Source organism: Rattus norvegicus, chromosome 6, assembly GCF_021556685.1.
Source record: "Rattus norvegicus strain SHRSP/BbbUtx chromosome 6, alternate assembly SHRSP_T2T, whole genome shotgun sequence".
NCBI classification, from domain to species: Eukaryota; Metazoa; Chordata; class Mammalia; order Rodentia; family Muridae; genus Rattus; species Rattus norvegicus.
Window position 1 is genome coordinate 74,063,721 of NC_141539.1, and position 19,727 is coordinate 74,083,447.

Consider the following 19,727-nt stretch of genomic DNA (forward strand, 5'->3'; position numbering starts at 1 on the left):
ACCAAAATGGGAATGCTTCACTCCTTTCTAAAAGGGGAACAAAAATACCCTTGGCAGGGAATAGGGAGGCAAAGTTTAGAACAGAGGCAGAAGGAGCAACCCTTCAGAGACTGCCGCACATGGGGCACATACATATACAGGCACCAAATTAGATAATATGGATGAAGCAAAGAAGTTCAGGCCAACAGAAACCAGTTGTATATCTCTCCTGAGAGACACAGCCAGAATACAGCAAATACATAGGCGAATGCCAGCAGCAAACCACTGAACTGAGAACGGGAGACCCAGTGAAGGAATCAGAGAGAGAACTGAAAGAGCTTGAAGGGGCTTGAGACCCCATATGAACAACAATGCCAAGGAACCAGAGCTTCCAGGGGCTAAGCCACTACCCAAAGACTATACATGGACTGACCTTGGTCTCCAACCTCATAGGCAGCAATGAATATCCTAGTAAGAGCACCAGTGGAAGGGGAAGCCCTTGGTCCTGCTAAGACTGAACCCCCAGTGAACGTGATTGTTGGGGGGAAGGCAGAAATGGGGGGAGGATGGGGAGGGGAACACCTATATTGAAGGGGAGGGGGAGGGGTTGGGGGATGTTGGCCAGGAAACCGGGAAAAGGAATAACAATCGAAATGTAAATAAGAAATACCCAAGTTAATAAAGATGGAAAAAATGTAAAAAAAAAAAAAAAGAAAAAAGAAAGAAAAGAAGAATACAAAATTCATCGTGGTTATTTTAACAACTGTCAGATGAACTTGGGGGAAATTTCTATCTCCAAATGATCCTTTTCAGTCAACTTATAGAAATTTGTGAGATAACTGTACTGTTAGTCAATATTTCTAAATAAAAGACATTTCCATGGTGGTTATAGTTATAAAAGTAATATAACATGTTTTTTCATATGAGTTAGAATTGAAATATGATCTCAGGACTTCATCCATTAGAAGACCATGATAATTATAATATGTATAAATAAACTAATGAATAATTATAATTATAGCAGTATTAGAACAGCAAGTATCGGATCAAGTGGCCTGACAAGCGGGTAAGAAAATGGATGATTTGATGTGACAGGGTTCTTAGAACAACTTAGAGGTTACATAATGCAGGTAGGAAAGCAAAGTTCAAGAGAACTATTGCATAACTTTTTAGCTATAAATAATGACAACTCCTTTACTCAAAAACTGTTTTGCAATGTAGGGTTTTAAGTGGTCTTGCTACAAATGTAAAGTATGTAAGGTAATATATATGGAAATTAGTTCAATTCATACATTTCAATGCATTTCAAATGCTGTATGCAATAAATCACAATGGCTATATATCAATTTCAAGGGATTAAGTCAATAAATTGGTATTGTGCATTAACTAATGTAACAACCAGTAACATTTAATATAGTTTTAAAGATTATAGCATTCAGGCATATAGCATACATGCTAAATTAATATCTTCCTCATTTAATTAGTGAATACTACGCCTTCAGGTTAAAATGAACAAGAAAACCCTCTTTCAAGGCTGTGAATTTTCTAAGGAAACAACAGAGCTTACCTCAAATATTTCTTAGCACAGTTCTGTTTGTCTACACTACAGTAGTATATTTGGCAATGGCCTGCCTATTTACTTACTTATAGTACATTTATATCACATTATAATTTATGTCAAATAATAAATTATTCCTTAAAAAGTCTTTGAGAAATTAAATAATAAGGCAATGAAAATTTGCATTTTATTTAATATATGACTTTAAGATAAAATAAAATCTTAGGATAACATACGTAATATATAAATTTTCACATTTGATTATAGACTTACATTGTGAATTTCTCATTGACAGTATAGAGGCGTATTATTCAACAAAAGCAAAGACAATTATTGAAGATGCTGAAGTGTGGAAGTTACTCAGGCCTTCGTTTACTACAAGCATTTTAAACATTTTGTTTTGTATTGTTTTGGTTTTTTCCATTTTTTTATTGGTTATTTTATTTATTTACATTTCAAATGTTAACCCCTTTCCCAGTTTCCCCTCTGCAAAGCCCCTCCCCCTCCCCCTCCCCCTTACCTCCCACTCACCTACTCCTGCCTCAGCGCCCTATTGTTCCCCTACCCTGGGTCATGGAGCCTCCACAGGAGGGAGGGACTCCCTTCCCAGTGACCCTAATAAGACAATCTTCTGCTACATATGCCGCTGGAGTCATGGTCCCTGTCCCCCACTGTGTACTCTTTGGTGGTTTAGTCCCTGGGAGATTGGAGGGATCTGGTTGGTTGATATTGTTCTTCCTATGGGGTTGCAAACCTCTTCAGCGTCTACAGTTCTTGCCTTAACTTCACCAGTGGGGTCCCCATGCTCAGTCCCATGTTTAGCTGTGTACAGCCACATCTGTATTTGTCATCCTCTGGCAGAGCCTCTCAGGAGACAGCTATATGAGGCTCCTGTCAGCAAGCTCCTCTTGGCATCAGCAATAGTGTCTGGGTTTGGGGTGCAGCTTGAATGGATCCCTAGGTTAAGCAGTCTCCGGATGGCCTTTCCTTCAGTCTCTGCTCCACTCTCTGTCCCTGCATTTCCTTTAGACAGGAGAAATTCTGGATTAAAAATTTTGAACCAGTTGTGGTGGCGCATGCCGGTATGATTTGCTGAAGGAGGCAGAGGCAGGAGGATCATGAATTCCAGGACAGCTTGGGCTACACATTTTAAACCTTTTAAATCTTAAAATCCCCAAAAAATCGGGAAGTTATTTCATCTGTCTCCACTTCTCCAACATTTAGCAAATCTACTCTGAACTAAACTTAAGTGAAATAAGGTTACATATAGTATAATTCCAAAGCTAAGCCTTATTTGTGACTTTTAAATCACCAATGCTTACAGTTAGCACTCATGTGCAAAATTCTCCACTTGTGAAATTACGTATACCATTAATTTTGCAAGTATGTTATAAGGAAGGAAGAATGAACATGAATTTTGCTTACATATGTCATGTTCACTTATTCAACAAATATTTGTTCAAGCATTGTTAGTTGGCATGCATTATTTTTTAAAGATTTATATTAGATACATTTTATACACATCATTTGTTTTCCTTTTTAATTCTTAAGATATACAAGCAATGGCTAGTTTAACTTCTTTTGGATTCATTTTATTGTATATATTATATAATTATATTGATAATATATAATGTATTTATTATTTTATTATACATTATGCATATAACAATGGTTGAAATGATTTATTTTTATGTAATGAATATTTTGCCTACATGTATGTATACATAGCACATACATGCGTAGTAAACACAAAAACCTCAAGAGGGCATTAAGTCCCTGGAACTGTAGGAACGGAGAGTTATGAGCTAACATGGGAGCTGGGAACTGAACCTGAGTCGTCTGTGAGAGAAGTTAGTGCTTGTAATTATTTGGTGAGCCATTTCTTTCGGCCATATATATGTTTCAATAACTGGGTTTATTTTATAATATTGTGAGTAAATAGTTATGAAGCATCATAATGATTTAATATTGCCAGAGTTCATATCATTAGATTAAAACATGTCAGTTAACCTGTGGAGAACTTAGGGCTAAAAATTGGTATGTGGGTGTAGGTGAATAGAAGGGCATGTGTATAACCTTGAACATAACTTGCAGTTGTGATCTGCCTGCTGTAGTCATCATGCTTTTGTATAAAAATAATATCAGTTTGTGCTACATGGAGAGGACTGATAATTAGCCTGGTTGAGGACACTTTATATGTGTGTGTGTGTGTGTTTCTTATTGTGAAATAATGCACATAACATATGATAGTTTATTTTTCATGTTAAATATGGATTTCGGAAATCATTATCAGAAATGAAGAGAGTGATTAAATATGGAAAGTATTTTCTTATATATCAAAGGATGATAATGGCAAGGATAAGTACAATAAAAATAAATATGTGTGTGTTTCCCCCTTTAAAATTTTTCTTCTATAGTGATGGTTTAAAAGATTTATTTATTTATTTTATATGAGTTCTCTGTCTTCATGCACATACTCGGAAGAGGAAATCAGATCCCTTTACAGACCACTGTTAGCCACCATGTGTTTGCTGGGACTTGAACTCAGAATCTGTGGAAGAGCAGCCAGTCCTTTTAATCTATGAGCTATCTCTCCAGCCACGAGTCACATAGTGATTATATATATGTATATATGTGTGTATATATATATATATATATATATAGAGAGAGAGAGAGAGAGAGAGAGAGATTGAGTCTAAGAACTTTGCCCATATTGTTTTAAAATGGAAGAAAAATAAAAAAAACTGTTACGAGCCCAATGTTTTATATATCACAAGATAATTTTTTTATTTATTTCAGTACTATGTGTCATATTACTTGTAGTGAGTCTAATCAATGAATTTCATTACAAAGCTACCTATAATTTGCTGTACTTAAATCATAAATATGGCATCATTTAACTGCTGATAAACTAGTCTCATTGATAGGAGTAGTGTGGCTGAAAGAAGGATCTTAAGAAGTTTATAGCTTTATTTTTTCAAGTACCACAAACTAATAAGCAAAACATATGAATTAGATAAAATACTTCATTAAGTTACTTTTATTGGGTGAGTCAATGAGATATGATTACATTTCAGAGAAATTTAATTTCGCATCACATAAAATCACATTGATGTTTGGTTATATTTTCTCTTCTGGTGATGTAGCCATTCAAAGTATTTTATTCCTATCAAAGCAGAGATAATATGTCATTTTCATCAAAGCTAATCATAAATTTTATTTTCTTAAGAGTTTTGGGAGAGATCGCATTGCAGGTCTGTATAGAGACTCTTTAAAGTACACTTGGGTCTTGGCTTCTAATTAGAAAGAATCCCATCCAAACTTATCGCTTTGATGCAATGAAGGGCGTAGAAACCAAAACACCCATATTTGGATGATGAAGCTTTGCATGAGCCCACAGAACACTGATATTTTAGGAAGGTGTTTTATAATGCTGAAAGTATAATTGGCCATTCATTACTTAGATGGCCAGCCCTACACTGGTTTGTACCAATTTGTATAACTCCTGTAAATGCTTAAATGCTCCCTTTCAAATGGCATAAAACTCGAATCACTACATAAACTCGCAAATGATAGTTGCTCGCTATCTTCTCCATGGTTCCCTTTTATTGGTTAAAAAAGGGTAGGTGAGCACCACAGATGCAGAGTTGGCTGTTGAGAATGTGTGTTTACAGGTGTGCAATACCCCGAGGATGGGTAGAGCTGATACTCGGCTGCAGGTGCAGGCTGTAATAACCAGGACTTATCGTCTCTCTAATCACTTCTCTCCTTTATCATGCCTTTGGATTATCTCAATTCGCATTAAGTATCACTTGTGCATAAAGCATATACAGTGTACTATATTTATTTAGATATACATGTGACTAAGTCTTTTATGAATAAAACCCAAAACGCATTCACATGAGAAAATAGGGTGGTTTAATTTAAATATTTTAGGAGCGCTAGAATACTAATAAACATCTGGGAGAACAGATAAAACTGGATAAATGTTTAGCCTTGTTATGAGTAACACACTAGCATACGATTAGGTTTATAATGGTTGTAATTTAACAAAACTGTTGTATGAAATATTTTGTTTAACATTCATTAGAAACTGTTAATGCACTTGTGTTTTTCATGGGCTAATTTTTTTTGCAGCAGACGCACATTATTAGTATAATACAAATATGCTAAAAAGCAAACAGTTTGGTGTTAAAATGTTTTAAGTAGGATTGTGAAAAGAAATTTTACACCAATCTTCATTTTTTTTCCATTTTTACAGGGAAATTTTTACCACAAATTCCATATTTTAATGATATTATACCAACTCTATTTTTTAAACTCATTTTGTCACTGTTTTGTAACAGAAACACTGTAAATATTATAGATGTGGTAAACTATTATACTTGTTTTCTTATAAATGAAATGATCTGTGCCAACACTGACAAAATGAATTAATGTGTTGCTAAGGCAACAGCCACATTACATGCTTTCTCTTTCACAGTAGGCAGCAGAGCATATGGTTTTCTCTTAATGGAACGCTAGCTTCTCATTAACATACCAGTAGCAGTGTCAGAACTTACAAGCCAGCATAACAGGGAGATGGAAAAACTTATAAATTAGACCCTTTCCGTACTATTGAGAGGGAAATGACTGATGTTCTAAGGTACAATATTTAGCTAATACTGTGCCCTTTTCTGAACCTTCTTTCTACAAAAAGAAACTTTTTTCTTGTAATAAATATAAATATTGAAGTGCAAATAATTTTTACTCTGCTCCTCAGAGTGATTGGCATCCGGTTTTGATAACTCTTCCTTAAAATAATATTTCGTTGCATTTTTGTTACCAGTATATTGGAAACAGCTGTATTTTCAGGGTCCTGTTTCGATACAGTGAAACCGTTTAGAGAGAGAGAAAATTTTCTTGTCTTTATTGAGAAAAGCCATCAGGTAAGCACAAAGGGGGATAAGAAGGCTACCAGTCATCTCCTGGAGGCTAAAAACGCCTGGTTCAGCAACAGAAGTGGGGCCTCCAAGAGGCTGTAACTGGTAGTGGAAGGAAGAGAAGATTTTTTTTTTTTTTTAATGTGGCCGTCATGTCATTGTCTATAGCTTAGATTGGATTTATCTGTATCATTGTAACTTCAGTGCCTTAGATTTTTTCACCTTTTTCCCAAGCTTCTTCTCACGGAGGATTCAGCTGTTTTGTAGAAGGAATACTAGCCGTTGTCATGTTTCACGAGATACACTCTAAAATCTGAAACACGTCCTACAGCTTAGAAACTACACTTGAATATACATGGTCACCGGAAGTGATATTGACTTCAGGTTCTGTTCCAGGAATTGCATAGGTGGAATGGGTTTTTCACTTGTTTGTTTGCATAATTGTAGTTAAATATATAACAAAACAAAAGTGAAATAGAAAGCCCGTTTATAAAGTGGCCTGCTTTCCGGTGTTGCTGTAGAGTGTGTCAGAATGAAAGCATGCACATCAGTGTTCTGGTAAAACTCCTGGGAGAAAACAAATCAGGCTGACAGTTCAGCCTGAAGAATTCAATGTGTATATTAGTTCAATTAATTGGATAAAAAAGTTTATTCCTTAGAGTCTAGTCCTTTACATGGTTCATTCTTTAATATTGTAGACTGCCTCCCTTAGGATGACAGATCACAATGGATGGTAATAATATCTTTAAATGAATGTTGGGAATATATATAAAAATACAGATAATATAATAATTTTAACCATGAAATGAAAATAAAGAAGTCTAATCTTTAGAATCTTAAACTAAACCATTTATATTTGTAACCTTTTAAAAATTATCTTTCTCTCTTTGAATTTTGATGATCACACAATTCTAGATTATGTGTGGCTTAGCTTTTTCTATGAATGCCAAAAGACAGGCCCAGAAGTCGATGTACATCTGAGTATAGAGGTATCATTAGCCTGATATTATAGGAGGTGAACCCCAGTGTTTAAAATTTGAAACTCACTTGTTTTCCTTTTGCAAAATAAGAAATATAGTAACCCTGTTCACAAAACACCTTTTCTTTCCCATAGACAGGGTAGTAGATTTATTTCCTAATCTTTCTCTCTTTTTTTTCTCTTGCCTCAAAAAAATTGTCATTATTTCAACCTAACAGCAAATATTTTGGAAATTAAGTTACCATTGTTTTTTCAGGCTCCATGTAGTTAATGTAAACTTTTAATTTAAAGGAACTTTACAACTCACACTTTTAAGTAGCAAGTATCAACATAACTACAGCCAATGTTGGAGATTTGTGAATGTCAATGAATACAGATTTGGTAAATAAACCTTCTACCCCACCTTAGAATCCAAAAGAGCCACGGGAATAATAATGGGTCATATTCCTTTCTAGAGCCATAATGAAAGTGGGTCAAAAGCCCCTGCCTCTCAGTGTGATTTTGAAACCACTGAATCAGCCCCATGTCCACATTCCAGTGTCGGAAGAAGGAACCATGGCAAGTCTGAACTAACAAGCCTGATACGTGACTTCAGACGCTATCAATGTAAGGTGCCACTGATCTGGCCGCCATCTTTGGGAGGCTGCCAGGACTTCTGCTTTGGATTCTTGGTGTCCTCTGTGAAGGGAGCCAATTAAGATCACAAGATAGAAGATGGTAATAATAAACTTCTAATGATGCTCCTGGCTGAAAAGAGGTAATTAAAATATGAATGCAGAAGACCCCAGCTTCTGTCAGTTCAGTGCGGCTATTAAACTGACAATGACCATGTTTTGTTTTTAAAGGGAGTTAGGGTTGTAACTAATTTAATACAGAAAGAACTGCATTGAAAATTAACGTTAGATCTGATTCTCTTGTGGCCTTGACAGAATTCAGACAACTAGTGCCTCTTTAATGGTCAATATTCACTATTTAGTGATTCTCTGAAGCATTCCCCTTCCCCCAACCCCCACTCAAGGGCTCCTGTCTGTATTACTCAACCAACGTCCAGCTGCAACCGCCGCAGCAACAAGGCTTCTTTGGTTGTTGTACTTTACTAGGACGATGTCTAGCATCCTCATGGGCTTCGTGAAAGCTAAGACTGTTTTGAAAAGAAGACAATTAATTGGAGAGCAAAGGAAGCCAGTCCTCTTATCACTTGATCTGGTCAAGGACATAAGTGCTTCACACTTTTTCTATCCCCTTACCCTGCTTCTCAAAGCTTTCCTGTCCACCTGCGCCGCTTGGCTCATCAATTTTCTGTGGGCCGGGTTAGTTCCTTTAAGCCTGTCCACTGAAAGGTGGTGATAGCGCTCTGAGAAGAAGAGAGACAGAAACAGAGTGCTGCTCAGGGCCTTTATCTTGATCACACTGTTTGTTTTCTCATTGATGTCTGTAATAAAACAAAGAGGATTTAATCGTGTTAAACAAAAGCCTGTTGGTACCCAGAGGAAACTCATTTAACTCTGTTCCAAGTCTGGGAGTTTCAGATTTCTTGTCTTCCTCTTTGCCGATCCACCAGGCTGAGTTTCTTACCTGGGGCTTAAAATTGTGAGGTGTGAAACTCTTCTTTTGTTTTGACAGGTGCTCTTTGCTAAACATCAGCCTAGCCTTCCATGGTGATAATACACAGAAGGAGGAAAAAACTTCAGAGAAGCTAATGACTGCAGTTACTCAACTTCGGCTTTAATGGGTTTTATTAGCTTCCCTCCTTGGAGTTCTTTAGTATAAAGTGGGAAAACAAATTGGGCTGATGGAAAGAGAGTGTGAAAAGAAAGCAGCTAAGAGAAGGCCCAGGAACTCTTTCCATCACAGAATGCCAAGAAGGGAGGAAAGGTGAGGAATATAACTTTGAAACAGCATCTTGATGGAGGAGTGTACTGGAGGGAAGGAAACAAAGAAGGAACAACTTGGAATTCAGCCAATGAGTCCTGGAGAAGAGTCTTGCTTCACACCACAGCCCAAAACAGGAGAGCTGGACCAGGTGAACTAATAGGACGTCTCTTTTCCTCAAGAAAGTGGTCCCTGTAAATAGGAGCTTTTTACCAGTGGCTTGAGCACACCTTGATGAGCTCCTTGTCTGATCACTCTCTTACAGTGACTACAGAAAGTTCTTCCTGACCAGAAGGAATTATGCCCTTGACGGTCTCTACTTGTTATTTTTCTCACCTTCAACCAAAATACTCTTGCCTTGGGTCCCCTCCGTGGAAGAGAGGATGTCCTCCTGAGACTCACAGTGCAGTCTGGAAGATGCTCCAAGAGATGAACAGCTGAACCCAGAGGTGAAAAGATGGAGCTGTTTGGAGCATTGCCCTCCTCAATCCAGAGAATGCCAGTGTTTCTCAGTGACTAACAGAAAACGCTCCCAGTGGATAAGATGGCTCAGGGAGTAGAGACACCTGCTCCAACCATGAAACCCTATCTTAAATCCCCAGAGCCCATAGAGTGGAAGAAGAAAATCAACTCCTACAAGTTATCCTATGACATATGCAAATGTTACGAGCTCTTGAACCCTCTCACATCCACCCAAGAGAGCTCATGCCCGAGCACACATGAACACTGTCACACAGCAAAAGTAAATAAAAGTCATTACAAATTCTATTCCCTTTGACTATACAATCAATCTATAAAAGCCATCTTTACATAAGACAAGTGAGAGAAATAAGTATGGATTTCTCCCAGGCAAAGTTTAGTAGCTAAGTTCCTCCCAAAATATTCAAGAGATGGCAGAGATGCCCAGTTTCACCTGAATATTTTTTGAGATGAAGATGTTTATACTGCAAATTCTCATCTTTACATTTATACACATGAGCAATAAGAAGATAGCAATTATACTAATTAACTTAAAATGCTCACAATACTCTATAACTTGTAATGTTACCCATTATTATTCAAAACTCCAGTCTTCATAGAGTTGGGCATTGCTTCACTGAGCTTTGCTTCCTCCCTGTGTATACCAAACTCCAAGCACTGACTGCTGGTTCCCAAGGGCTTTCATGGAGTCCAGTTACTTCCTTTTCTAGTCTATCTCCTCAGAAAGCCATTCTAATTTCTGGTGTACTCTATACCTTGCATTTGTAAAACAACTAATTAGACTGTTTGGTCTTTCTCTTCTTTTAGTCCAGGTCTTAAAAGGTATTTATATAACTGCTTTTTATGAAGTCTAGAAGAATTAGTTCTAGAGAGATGAACCTAGGAGTCACAGGAAGAAAATAAGACATTGCTTTTGTGTGTCTACTGCTCTTCACAACATGGTCACATCATCTCTCTCCTATACCGGAAGAAGCTGGACTCAGGATCTCCCTCTAGATGTTGCTATCTGCAGCTGCTGTCTGGGTTTTGGTGCCCTGAAAGGCACTCCTCATGCCTAGAGTTTCCATCTCAGAAGAGAGAAGAGCTATGAGTTCTTACACCGAAGTTTGATTTGTTTGGTGCAGTTGCTTTAAAAGTTAAATATGAAACAACATCTTTATAAAACATAAGGACTACTTCTGGAGAGAAAACAGAAAAAAGAAACTGGGATTAGTCTACCCTATCAGGGGTAGATAAAGCTAGGCAAATTGTAAATAAGTTTTGATTTGTAAGTCCAATAACTGGTGTTAGGGAGACAAAGGAGAAAATAAATTTAAAAAGTAGAAACCCTGACTTCTTTCCTGGTAGTAAGATTCTCAACTGTGTGGCTTTATTTATGCGTGATCTTGACAAAGTGTCCGGTATTTACCTGGAAAATAACAGTTAGGACGTGATAGCAAGGGGAAAGGAAGCATTCAAATACCAGTTATCCAGTAGAAACCATTCAAACACACTACGGCCATGAGTTTCAACACAAACTTAAAGCTGAAAATCTCTACTTCAATTGTTAACTCAGAGAAGTATCTCTAAAGCCCATTCTCTTGACATTAAATCATTTTATGACTTTCTATTTACTCATGTTTTATAACTTTATTCTTACGGAGACTTAAGAGTCTTGTGCTGATCCCAGCAGGTTGGGTATTTAAAGAATGAAGAGCAACAAAGAAAAAAAAATTCAGTGCTTCCCCCTCAAATAAAAGTTATATGATTAGAGAAGAGTCTGGTCCCTCACTGTTTTTACTCTGTGTGGCCTTGCAGAGGGTCCTGAAGTGTTAATGTAGGACACACAAATTATTTTGTTAGGCTGCCATCTGCTGGAGTCAGGAAATCAAGGACTTAAACATTAGGAGCTATTTGAATCATACAACTTTTTATCTTTTATAATTTTACAATTGTAGTGTGGACTATTTTCAAATCACCATGTAATCTGTAATTCTTAAGCAGTCCAGTAAGACAATATGAATTATAACTTTATCTGTAATGCAAAAATAGAGCTCCAAGCAGAGTTTTGTCAAACTGGCTCGTGACCTCCTTTAGGTCCCTTCAGTTTTTAATTTCTAGGATTTCCTTAGCTTTAAAAAAAAAGAAAAATGCTGCTAAATTCCCCATGTTAGAAAAAGCAAGTTATTTTTACATTCACAATGATAAGAATTCCAACCCAGAAAGACGTTTTATTTTTTAATAAAGGCTAAACTTATTTTTCTCTGTGATAGCTAAGACAGAGGCACAATTTGCCGCTTCTCACGAAAGTAAGCTCATCAGGATAGTTCCTGCTGCTCACGGTCAGCTCCAATGCTTTTCTTTTTTCCCTTGATACTTCCAAGCCCAACTTTCTTTAAGAGGTTCCAGAAAGTGGCTACTCTCAGCTTTCTTTTATCTTTATCATTCCGTAGCTGTGCGACCTCGAACAAGTAACTCTGACCCTTTCAGCTTTCTCCTAATCTGTAAATTGCAGATGATAGTCTTCATCTCATGGAGACATCAGGTTATGCTGAGTTTTCAACCCCTGAACAAAGCCAAAGGAAGGGTACTTGTAACATAACAAAACACTAGTAAAATGTTTTATTGTAATTATTCCACTATTTTACTATCATAAAATATCTGCATCAGGATAAACTTACAAAAGACAAGTTTATTTATTCCATATTTTTAGCTGTTCAGAAACATGAGCAGGCATCAGCTAGGCTCCTGTGGGCGCTCTCTTGGCTGATCCACATCATCTAAGGAGCACAGGCATGAGGATATTGCAAAACAGCAAGCCAAGGAGAAACTGAAATACACTGTTATTTTCTGGGCACACCAGCATTTGATCCCAGGATTTACATGGACGTGACTTCTTAAATTTCTATCACCTTCCACATAGTCAGCCTGGGGACTAAGTCTCCATTGTGTGCCTTTGGGGAGCTGCATTCAGACCATAGGGACATTGTTGAAGAATGTCAAAGAATGATCTTCACATTACTTATACAATATAGCTTTATAGTAACTATGGCAATTCTTAATTTACTCCCCATTTGGAAACATACAATATGTACATATGTTTATATTTAGGGAAAGAGAGGCAGAATCATTTTTTTTTCTTTTCCTCTATGGTTGATTGAAAGATAAATTCCCCATTGGACACTTGGTTTCCAGTTAGCTGCACTGGTTGAGATGGCTTAGGAGATGTGGCCGTGTTGAAGGAAGTGTGCCATCAAAGGTGGGCATTGAGGATTTAAAGACTTGCATCATTGATAGTGCTTCCTCTTCGCTTCATCCTTGTGCTTCAAAATGTAAGCCTCCTGCTTCTGCCTCCATGCCTTTGTTCTGCCATCATGGACTCTAACGCTCTGGAATCATAGGCACAAATAAACTCTCTTCCATGCATTGTTTTGGTCACAGTATCCTATCACAGCCATGGAGAAATAACTAATATCCTCCTCCCTCCTGTGAATGCTTTACTGGCCTGAGACTTACATTGCAACATTCTTTCATGGTCCAGCTTGTCTTCTCTACCTTCATTTCTCAATGTTCTAGGCATGATGAAATTTCTAGATGCCAGAACAAACCATATTTCCATGCTGCAGAATTCTACATGCTCTAAACCCCCACCTCTCTCTCTGGAGTACTATCTTCTGCCTACAAGATTAAACTAGATCTCTAAGTAGTGCATATCTTTCCACATTTTTTTTTCTTTCTTCTTTCTGGAGCTGGGGACCGAACCCAGGGCCTTGCGCTTCCTAGGTAAGCGCTCTACCACTGAGCTAAATCCCCAGCATCTTTCCACATTTTAAGGTTACCATCATGAACCTTCTCATTTATTAATAACATGCTATGTATATATCAGTAGCAAAAATCTAGTTTATGCAATAAAATGGGTGTGATTGGCAGAGTTCTATTTTGGTGGGAAATTATTCATTTATACATTCTAGGTTGGCATAAGAATTTTTATCTTCATAATCACCATAATCTTATGATTAAAAGTGATCATAAAAGATGTAAGGAAAACAATTCATTCAATAAATAGCTAATGAGTTCTACTTTGAGCCAAGTAGTTTTCTAGGCCATTAGCAAACCAGACAAAGTTTAACAAAGTTTATTGACCTCATTGAGTTTAATCATCTCTCTCTCTCTCTCTCTCTCTCTCTCTCTCTCTCTCTCTCTCTCTCTCTCTCTCGTGTGTGTGTGTGTGTGTGTGTGTGTGTGTGTGTGTGTGTGTTTAAGTCAAATTTTTATGATTCTTTTGAGAGCATCAGAGAAGAAACCAAGAAGAGATAGGTATTCACAGGCTGGGGCTCACAAGGGAACACATATTCTCTCTGTCTGTAGGAGCAATAAGAAAGACTAATTAGAAAACTATATAAGTAAGCTTCTTACTGTTCCTTAAGAATGTTCAGTCAGGGGGCTGGGGATTTAGCTCAGTGGTAGAGCGCTTACCTAGGAAGCACAAGGCCCTGGGTTCGGTCCCCAGCTCCGGGAAAAAAAAGAACCAAAAAAAAAAAAATGTTCAGTCAGCATATAATATCTCCCTAAGAGACAGAACACAAGACATAATGAAATTGGTCCCACCTCTCTTCTTTCTTTTGCTGTTTCTTTCCTATTTGTGAAACCAGAGAATAAAATCCACCTAATTTAGTCCTCTGATATACATATTGAGGGCCCAAGACAGCAGAATAGGTTTGTAAGTACAAATGGAAACTGTCCAGCACCAATTCTAATTACAACTTTTAAATTATCATTATAGTGTAGACTCTGATTTTCTCCTGAGTGCTGAATGTTCTTTTAAATAATTGGCAGTTGATATGCTGCACATTGGGTGACACCTGTTGGAAATCAGGGTTGATTTTACTAAACTCATGTACTTTCAACAAACATTAATGTTCTACATACTTGGAGGCCTTTTGATATCAACATTGGGCACTTGGCATATCTATTCTGAATGCATAAATTGATTTTACATTGTGCCTCGGGTTCACCTTAGGACCTTTTACAGGGAGAAGAGTTTCTCACCCTGTGGTTGGAACAACAACTAGAGCCAATCATTTCCGTCCTGTCTGTGCATTTCCTGGAATTCCTCAGATGCTATCATGGCTTTGTTCTGTAGCACCCTTGTCTGAATGGCCAGCTATAAGGATTTCATATATAAACATAGCACAAGGTATTGAGGTTCTATGAGACTTTTGAGAACTTAACTCCATTTTATAGGTGGAATGGCAATCAGGCAAAGTAAGAAAATTATATCAACTGTTGTTTCATAACAATCTTCTTAGGTCTTTATTGTAGTACTACTCTCCCCAAAATTTTACTAAAATTTTGCATCACTTATCTTTAAGATGTACATTCACAGGAATTTCTATTTTTGTTCATTTGTAACTCAAAGAGATATGTTTTCTAATAGGTAAATTAACTTTCATAGTAACTTGGTATTTTTAACATCTTCTATCGCCAATGAATATTAACCTAAACATATGGTTGTTTATACCAGTCATGTGATCATGTAGTAAGAGGGTCAACATGAATGACCTCCTGTTAGAATTAGGAATACAAAAGTATTGAGTAAAAGAATATGCTACAATTAAGTATGTTAAATTTTCTAGTACATTGTCTTTCTAAATTGGATTCTCACAATAGTCTTGTAAAAATTATGATTCCATTAAAAATAATTTTAGAACTCATAAATGAGTCCTTCCCTCAAGATCATGACATATATCAATTAAGAAGCTCTGGCATGAAATTAATATCTGATGGATAAGCAATATTCGTTTGAATGACAGAAGACCTAGTAAGCTCATCCCTAGTGGCCTTCTGTGAACTTCAGTTCCCTATCGCCTATTGTGCAAGCTGGATGGTCTATTCCTTTGGAGTGTTTGACACCATCAACTTTGAGAGTTTCAATATGCTGCATTTTGCTTATAGTTTTATTCTTTATATTTATTTTTCTTTTCCTTTTTTATTTTTGAGACAGAGACTCTCTATGAAGTTCTGGCTGTCTTGGAGCTCCCTATGTAGAACAGGCTGGCCTTGAACTAACAGAGATCACCCTATCTTTGACTCCTGAGTACTGGGATTTAAGGTGTATGCCACCACACCTAGTTGGTTTTTTTTTCCATTTGTTTGTTTTTATTCTTTCATATCAAAACCAACATGGGTCACTCATAAGTTTATTTTTCAAGTGAGTATAACCTTTGTTTTCTGTTTCTTTTGCTTTTACTTGGTGTACCAAATACTGGAAGCTGAATTTAACTTTGTTTTCCCACCACCCCTTTTGTATAGTTCCACTATCAATATCTACACAGTAACCTTTCTTGGAGCACTGAGCCAAATTCTTTGCATATGGAGAATGAGAGGCCTGCGAAGATGATAAATCCATGTATCTGATTCAAGAATATCATGGCCTTGCACTGGAATGACGAATGCAGTGCAGTGAAATGTGGCAAGCTATCATTGACCTGGAAGCACTTTTCTAAACAGGAGCAGCTTCCTCCCACTTGCCTTGTTCCTTTGTACTTCCCCTCCCAACTCCCCTCCGCTTCCATGAGACCTCACTTGTCCATCATTCTCCCTTCCTCGTTAATCTTTCCCTGATAATTCCAATTATTTAAGTTAGACACTAGGCTTTACAGATTTTTTAGTGTTTCCTGGGGCTTGCAAATAGTTCATTGTTGATTTATTCCTAACTCTTACACTAACACATTGAGTTCTACCACTACTGCAGCAGAGCATCATTTTTCCAGGCTCCAGGATTTTCATCATTTCCTGAATCAGTTTACTCTTAGTCCAGGCTCTGAGTCTTGCCTACCCTTTGTAGTGAAGGACTGGACCCCAGTGCAGCCTTCAATCCTCTACCTATCCCCAAGGACACTCCTAAACTCCCAAGTTCATTGTAGAGAGGCAATAGACTCTGGAACTCAAAATGTTTAACCTGAGCTCAGTGTCCTGCCCTGCTTTTATAGAACATTGAAGTGTTTTCATAAAAAGACATGAAGTGCTAAATACAAAGACATGAAACAAAGATAACATAAAAATACAATCATGCTAAACAGGTACACTCCCCCTATCTCCTTCCTATGGATACCTAACATCTAGGGAACACACTGAAGTAACAAAATACTTACTATACGTAAAAACAGTGAATACATTGGAATGTATTTGATAAACTTCTAAACATTTTCACATGTATTAGTCTCCCAAGATTAAGTCCTCATGCTGTTTCTTTGAGTTTTTAAAACCAAAAGCTGCGACGATTTTCTCCAAGAGTCCTTATTCTCAACAAGACTTTCAGTCTCAAGTAACAGAGATTCCAAATATAGTAATTGAAATGATATTTTTTTAATTGTCTACCATGGTAGGTTGCAAGATTTAAAAAGAAAGATAATAAAATTAAAGTTGGACTATGTCAAGACTCCGGGAAGGAGTTGCTATACAGATAAGCTTTGTGAGAGAATGAAACCAAGCTGAAACCAGTCTCTTTTTGGAGTGCAATTGTTTTCCTTCATCTCTAAGAGTGGGTCTTCCTCTCCATTCTTACTCTTCCATTTCCTTTGATCTTAGGCATCCTTACACTTGCACTTGAGATGACAGGACAGAGATGAACCAGATAAAGTGCTTACCCTGTGACTTTAGTGAACAGAAGATATGGAAAGCAATCTACACCAGGGTAGCACTGTGCTAGCAATTCCTAATTGCAGACAATCACCTTGAAAAGAGCAGAGGAATATATGGAGAGGCACGGAGGTAAAGTTGTTAAACAGTATAGCCATTTGTCTTTTGATTGTTTGTTTGATTTGGTTTGGTTTTGTTCAAGCTGTCCTCCTGGAATTCAATCTGTACATCAGGCTGGCCTTGAACTCAGAGATCTGCCTGACTCTGCCTCCCAAGTGCTGGGATTAAAGGCCATAACCACCTGTTGTTTATCTCCATTTGTACGATGGGTTGTTTTAACAAATTTCAAAGAAAATATTATTTTTACTAAGGCTTGAAGACAAACAATAATATAAAAGGAAGCTTTGGAGTAGACAGAGTTCAAATCAAGACACACCTGTAGAGCTTCTCCGGGGAAATTGGGAACTCCATGATCTATTTGGTTTTAGAAATGACATTCTAGGGCCAATGTGGGAAATCAGTCATAGTCAGCTAGTCATAGTCAGCCAGTCATAGTCAGGCAAGAGTGGACATCAGGAAGTCTGGGTGCCAAGCAGCAACTGTTCAACCAGTTAAAAAAATAAAATAAAAGCCCCAAATCTAGGGAACTAGAACGAAGGAAGAATATATGTGAGGATTCTGTTTCCACTCGCTGCTCTGGTAACTGACTACCGGAAACCCAGAGCATGGGTGGATTTAGGAGGCTTATGCGATGACTCACAGCCTTTTGTCGGCTCCTACATCTGGCAAGCCTGAATGTTTAGTCTTCTTGATTTAAGATTGACCCTTTCCTCTGGCTTCTCCATCATTTCACTGAGAATTTATAGGTCTCTGAATCTTGTTCCAAGTTTATTTGGCTTCTCCCTGTTTTATTGAACATTCTAGAGTTCCCTTTCTTTCCCCCACGATTGTTCAGTGGATGTGTCACCTCTGAATTCTAAGTCTACATTTTCAAGTCTCCAGCCTCTCAGTACCATAGGCTGGGATGACTGTGCATATGTATGTGAAGTTTGTAAATCAGAGTCTAGGTGACATGACCTCATGAATTTTGCAGGCAAATGGATGGAACTAGAAAATATCATCCTGAGTGAGGAAACTCTGACCCCCAAAAATATGCATTGTATGCACTCGCTGATAAGTGGATATTAGCCAAAATGTACAGAATACCTACTATACAATCTACAGACTATAACAAGTGTAACAAGCAGACATGCCCAAGTGAGGAGGTTTTTAACCCCACTTAGAAGGGAGAAGGAAGTAATCACAGAAGACAGAGGGAGGGAGGAACCTGAGTAGGAGAGGAGAGGGAAAGGAGAAAAGAGGAACAGGATCAAGTATAGGGGAAAGGGAAAAAGCAAAGCCAGCAGAGGATAAATGGAAATAAGCAGCCTTGGGGAGTGGGAGGTGGGGGAACCCTCTGGAAAGTACCAGAGACCAGGGAGGTGAGAGACTCTCAGGATGCATTGGGGGTGACCTTTGCCAAAATCCCCAACACTGGGGAAAGGGAACTCGAAGAGTCCACCTCCAATAGATAGACAAGGCCGCTAGTGGAGGAACAGGGTTACTGACCCACAATCAAAATTCCTGACCCAAGGGGGTTGGGGATTTAGCTCAGTGGTAGAGCGCTTGCTTAGCAAGTGCAAGGCCCTGGGTTCGGTCCCCAGCTCCTAAAAAAAAAAAAGAAAAAAGAAAAAAAAATTCCTGACCCAAAATTGTTCCTGTCTAAAAGGACTTCAGGGACAAAAATGGAGAAGAGACTGAAGGAAAGGAGGTCCAATGACAGGTTTGATTTGGGATCCATCTCATGGTGGGGGGGGGACACCAAGGTCTGACACTACTATGCTATGACATGCTTATAGATGGGAGCCTTACATGGCTGTCCTGAGAACCCTTACCAGCAGCTGACTGAGATAGTAGCATATAATTACACCCAACCATTGGACTGAAGTCAGGGACCCCTATGGTTGAATTAGGGTAAGGATTGAAGAAGCTGAAAGGGAGTCTGATCCCATAGGAAGACCAGCAGTCTCAATAACCCAGACCCCAGGGAGCTGCCAGAGACTGAGCCACGAAGCATGAGCACACATGGGTTGGTCTGCCCCAGTCATATATGTAGCAGAGGTCTACATGGTCTGGCCTCAGTAGGAGAAAAATCACTTAATCATAGAGAACCTTGAGGTCCCAGGGAAGGGAGAGGCTTAGTAGGAGGGAGAAAGCACCCTTCTCAGAGGCAAGGGGGAGGAGGAATGGGATGAGGAACTGGGGGGGGGGGACTGAG